The 6,156-nt window shown below is 33.7% G+C and overlaps 1 long non-coding RNA gene across 1 annotated transcript; it reads left to right on the forward strand.

The window, feature by feature from the left end:
• The first annotated feature begins 2,982 nt into the window (after positions 1-2,982).
• LOC109593834 (uncharacterized) lies at positions 2,983-3,715 on the forward strand. Its single transcript, XR_002191176.1, has 3 exons — positions 2,983-3,160; positions 3,280-3,422; positions 3,473-3,715. It is a non-coding gene; the product is annotated as an uncharacterized LOC109593834 (long non-coding RNA).
• The last annotated feature ends 2,441 nt before the right edge of the window (positions 3,716-6,156 follow it).

Raw genomic sequence — 6,156 nt, forward strand, 5'->3', positions numbered from 1 at the left:
TTTATTCTGCTAATAAATAATTTATTTATCCATTTTAGTAGTTAAGCTTACACCGAGGCTTGATATTATTCACTAGCTGATTCTCATTAATATTATTGCTATAAAGATTATTAAAAACCTTTACTGCAGCCTTCCAAAGCACACTGTCAAACAGAGGTTGCACGTCTACTGGAATTTTCGTGTACTTGTATTTACTTGTATTTTGAAAAAAGCAGGTTGTGTATGTACTTGTACTCAATGGCAAACTTTCGTGTATGTACATTTACTTATTGCTTCCCAAATTCGTCTATATTTTGGTGATTTTTCATTTACTTTTCATATATCCTGTACTTAAATGTTGAGTATTTGAATAGATAATATCTTTACTACCTTTTCTATTGCTGTTTTCATCATCTGCTATTCCTAGAAGGACTAAGAAGACCATCAAAGATCCATGGTTAAGCAAACTAACTGCCATTTTGACTGCTACGTGGACACACCCTTTAATTATTAATAGTTAATATAAATACATGAAAATCGTCTCCTCAGACTCCGTCTACTCATTTTTGGTTCTTGTATATACTTGTATGTACTAGAAGACCTGTTTTTCGTCTAAATACTCGTGTATCGTGTATACACGTGCAATGTCTGCTGTCAAAGTTTTCTTGCTTCTCTCTATTTCATTTAAAACCACTGACCACAGTTATTAGTGTTGGTGTGATCATAATTATTATTAGAAATAGAAATTAGCTTGAGATCCATGGGATCACTGGCTCCAAGCTTTAAGATCACCGGCTCCAAGCTTCAAGATCACAGGCTCTACTTTTCTCCTTATGACACAGATTGAGTATGATGATCTCATGATTATTGTGCCACTTCACATAACATCACTACTTGAATCATAATTATTTCAAGTTGTTGTGCTCTGATCTACTCTTTATTATCATAGAATTGTCTCCCTTGCATGGATTCAAATTTGTCTGCTGCATCTGCTAAATTCCATATCAAGTACTACTTTTGGGATCAGTTCCAGTATTGTTATTAATTTCTATTCATGTTGATTTATTTTGCAGTAGATTCAGTTGATAATCATTATTATCATCATCATTACTACCGTTTTAATTTTGATTGTATTTTACTTTCTCTTATTTGTTTTTTGTTTCTTTTTCTTTTCTTTTTCTCCTCTTTTTTTTCTTTATATTCTGGCTTCATGGCCATGCTTCTTTGGTCAGGCCTTTAGTGCTTGTTTTATCTAGCCTCTTAACCATTCTCATTCTTATTGCTGATCACTGTAAAATTTAAATAAATAAATAAATGCTGATGCATGAATATAACGAACTATTAACTCAAGTTGAAATTACAGACTTGATCAATACAACTTGATGAACTACGGCCTCATTGATTGTATTATGACTCAACTGATAGCATCACTATCACCATAGATAAAAATCATTTTTGTCACTGAAGTTCTGTATGCTGTCTAGGCCATCATGGAGTTTGCTAGCATCATAGATACTGATGCTAGCATAGATATCTATGCTGCTAGGTCGGTCAGGTCCGTGGTCATTAACGCGGGGTCCGTACTTTAGTCTTTTCGGGTCCCTTGGTCGGGCCCATAAATTAGTTTGTATCGGGTCCATCGCTCGGTCCGTAAATTAGTCTTATCGGGTCCGTTGGTCCGGTCCGGTCCGCTTTATACTATGCATACTTTTTCAGTCAACTAAATGTTAAATGAAGCACCATGGTGCGTGGACTCGCCCGCTGAGATTCACCTGAGGGATAATGTGTTACTTGTATTGTCCCCATCATGATATTATATATATAAGCAACTTGATATTTAAAAAAAGGATAATAGATTTTGACAAAGTGCAACAATGCAATTACTGCACTGATCCATAAAATAAATTATAGGTGTGGTCAGCACCTAGCAGTGCAGTGCAGATAAACATGGCACGTGGGTAGGAGAAAGAAGAAAAGCTGAAATTTATTTTAGCATCTGAAGCTCTATTCAAAGAAAGAGTAAGCACAAGAAATTTGCCTAGATATTTAAAAGAGACTGAGATAGTTTGGTTGCTCTTGCTTTCCCCAGTGCTGCCTGAAAATTTTTCGAAGAGGCTAAATCACAAACTTTGAGCAACTGTAACTCGCAAACAAAAAAGAGATTAGAAAATCCCCACATATTTTTTAATCTAGGTACTTTTCTCTACCTATCAATGCTAATCTTGACCAAATAGAGTGAAACACGAAGATTTGGCTAGGAAAAGTGGTCTATTCTTGAAAATATTCAGCTTTTGCCGCTACCACGGATTGCTATGAAAATACAACGGAGCTAAATAAATTATCTTTTTCTCAAAGCTTAAAAAGAATTATAACCCAGGAGAGCTCAGTAAAAAAGATATTGACTAGGAATTAACAGGAATTTTCGTGACAGAATGACAGACAGAATGACAACCCAACTGCTTAGTACCCGCCTACGCAAGCGTGGCGAGTCCAACAAGTCCAATGTGCAGAGAAACATGACTGACATTTTTGGCACTGCATGAAATTTGTGCTCATGCTCCTAATCTGAAAACAGGCTCTGCTGTTATGACTCATGAATCCAGTTAATATTTAGTACAATGTAGCCATTATAAATCTCAGTGATATTACTGTTGTCAAAGAATAATAATAATAAATAATAATGAATAATTTATTATTATCATTATTTTATTGAATAATTTTAACTAGCTGAATTAGAAAGAAACTTACTTCCTATGAAAATAAGATATGGCATTTATTATAATTTGCATACTCTTGATATTAAAACTCAGTAATTTCCCACTTCCCCTTATTATGATGTACTGTAAATTATTCACAAGAGTATACATAATTTACAATTTTCAAAATAATTACCGTATAGCGGGTTTCTTTCGTTCGGCCATTCGACGGCCAAACTTTCGTTTTATAGGGGGAAATCCAATTTCGTGGGTTTTATTTTGGTCCTTCTAATCTGCAAAAATTAAGCCACACCCAACAACCCCACCCATAACACCCATTTGTGCATGTGCTAGTGTTAACCCAATGAAGATGAACTCCGGATCGAGCTCTCCCACAGCAAATTTCGTGGGTTTAATTTTTGTTTTTGGAGCTTGGAGAACGAAAAGAACAAAAGTTTGACCAAACGGAAGAAACCTGCTATACGGTACCCATAATTATAAACCAATTTAATTAGACTTTTATTACTCTTTTATTACTATAACAATATTGTATGCAAATTACTGAAATTAGTACTAATGTAACAGAATATTTTGTATAATGCAGTAGCTATTCTGCTGACTTTTTGTGATAACAATGGCATTTGGAACTGTTGACATGCTCATGAATAATGATAACAACTAATGCAGAGAAGAAAGAAGATAATACATCTCTTTACTGACAATAAAGAATATAAGCAAATGAAGCAAGTAATCTGGCAACATTAAACTTAGCAATGTTGTTTTTATGTAATTTTTAGAAATGCTGTATATCTAATTCAATACAAGCAAGATAGTCATAGTCATAATAAGAACTGGAAAATGATGTGCATAAAGTGAACTGATAAACAAGTTTTTAGGCAGTATTATATAATACGTCTCACGACTTGAGAAAAATTTGCAAGCCTGTATTTATGCAAACTATCAAGAGTTTCACCACTATGCATCATTATTGCCTGGGTCTACCAGATATATACTTTTTTCTAATCAGTGTCCAAATATAATTGTGCAATCCAAAGTTCCTCATGCAGCATTCAATACATTTGGTTTACCCACTTTATTTAGGAAGTGATGTGCAATAACTGTGAGTGTGACTTCAATTTTGAAGCATCAACTAACAGAAATGCAAGATCAAAGTAGAGTAAGCCACTGATTATCGCGCACCATCTATATTCGAACATCATTTCTCACAGTTGGCTGAGCAGAAGGCATTGATAACACATCTGCTGTGTAGACCTGGTGTTCCTTTATTGCTGCAGCAAGTTTCTTCCTGATACTGTCTTTCGCTATATAAAAATAATATTAAAAAAAATATTTCGGTGACACCTATATTCGTGGAACTGGCCTTTTTCGTTTTCGCATTATATCTCTGCAGAAGCACTGCAGCATTTAAATGAACTCTGTACACTTAAAATAAGATACATCTTTGAGCTTTTTGAATGTCTGGAGAAAAGGTCCTGTAACTAGTTGCTGCAGTAGTAATAAATATCATAGATATTAGAGTAAATGAAATTACTCTAATATACTCTAATATCTAATAATATTTACTCTAATATCTATGTAAATATATAATAGCAGCTTGACCATGCCTCTTTAATCGTTAATTGATTATTCAAGCACTAACAATAGTAAAATGATAATAACAAGTCAGAACCTTTAAACATTTTGTCTGCAAAGTATTTAAATCATAATAATAATAGGACATCACTTATGAACAATTTTTACAAAAGAATAACTTGGGTATAACATTTCCTTCCAGTTCAGTACAGTCATAATCAAACCCGGGCCACTGGTTGCATTTATCACAGCAAATCCACAAACTAGTGTCATCTTCACTTCCATAAACCCTGCCACATATAGGGCACTCAGCAAAACTTTCATTTGATGAAGGCACATTAAAACGAACACCTATTAATACATGAAATACCATTATGTATACAGTTTTTATTTACTTCTAGCAGCTTGTGTAGCATAATCATCATCAGCTAATAACACAAACATAGTAAATCTATAGTATACTAGCTAGTGATGGGCGGTACCAGATTTTTTCATTTCGGTTCGATACCGAGTACTTCACCTGAGAGTATTGATGGTACCGAGTACGGTTCCGATTACCTGTAGTATCTAGCATGGAATAGCCACACGTAGCCATTTTAAATTAATTACTCAATATTTATGAATAATAATTAGCTGATTATTAGTGATTATTACTAGTTATATTAGTTAATAATAATGCTTATTGGGTGTGGCTTCCGGAACCGAAACTTCGGTCGGTATTGCTTCAGGATTCGGTGCCAGCAAATCAAGCACCAGAACCGTGGAACCGGATACTTTGGAACCGATACCGCCCATCACTAATACTAGCAATCATTTTCTTACTTTTAGCTCTTGTACCTGTACTGCCTGTACTTCTAGCACCTGTACCAGCTAATAAAAAAATATAGAAATAACATGTCAGCTGCCACTACAGCTTACTCTTAGCTTTTGTTACATTTTGTCTCTGAACTGCACTTATAGTAGAATCACTCTTACCAGCTAATAATAATACATATAAAGATAATCACGCAATATTCTGTTTACCTTTAGCTCTTGTACATTGTCTAGAAACTGCACTTACAGTAGAATCACTATTACCAGCTAATTATAATACATAATAAAGATAATCACACAATAGTTTGCTTACCTTTAGCTCTTGTACATTGTTTAGTAAATTTACTAGCAGTAGAATCATTATTACTTGACCAGCTAATTGTAATACATAAAAAATAATCACACAGTAGTTTGCTTACCTATAGCTCTTGTACATTGTCTAGAAACTTTACTCGCAGTAGAATCACTACGACCAGCTAACAACAACATGTATAAAGATACTCACATAATAGTTTGTTTACCTTTAGCTCTTGTACATTGTCTAGTAAATGTACTTGCATTGCAGCATCAGTCTTATAATCACTCTTACCAGCTAAGAATATTATTAATAACAACAGTATAAGTAACTTTAGTTACCCTTAGCTCTTGTACTTTGACTAGGAATTGTACTTATAGTAGAATCACCATTACCAGCTAATATTAAAGGAAATGATAAAGCTGCTATTATTGTGTATACTGTCAGTTGTTCTTGTACTTCTGATAGATTTATCACAACCCTTAGCTCTTACAAACTGTCTAGTAACTGTATGTCCAGTACCAAAAGAAACATTATTACAATCTAAAAAATACATTATGACTGTATACCATTTTACCATTTTCTTTGTCAATATTGGTACTTTCATTGAAGTATTCTGCAATAGAAGAGCCAAAATAATAATTATAAAAAATAATATATTATTATCCTCATCAGTGTCAGTCTCAGAATTGATATCATTAAAAATCCTTCGAATATCACCTATTTCTGTTAAAAGATTACTACACTAGATAATATTAAAGCAATGCAACCTTCCTGCTC

The sequence above is a fragment of the Amphimedon queenslandica genome, unplaced genomic scaffold, assembly GCF_000090795.2.
Source record: "Amphimedon queenslandica unplaced genomic scaffold, v1.1 AMPQUscaffold_13503, whole genome shotgun sequence".
Lineage (NCBI taxonomy): Eukaryota > Metazoa > Porifera > Demospongiae > Haplosclerida > Niphatidae > Amphimedon > Amphimedon queenslandica.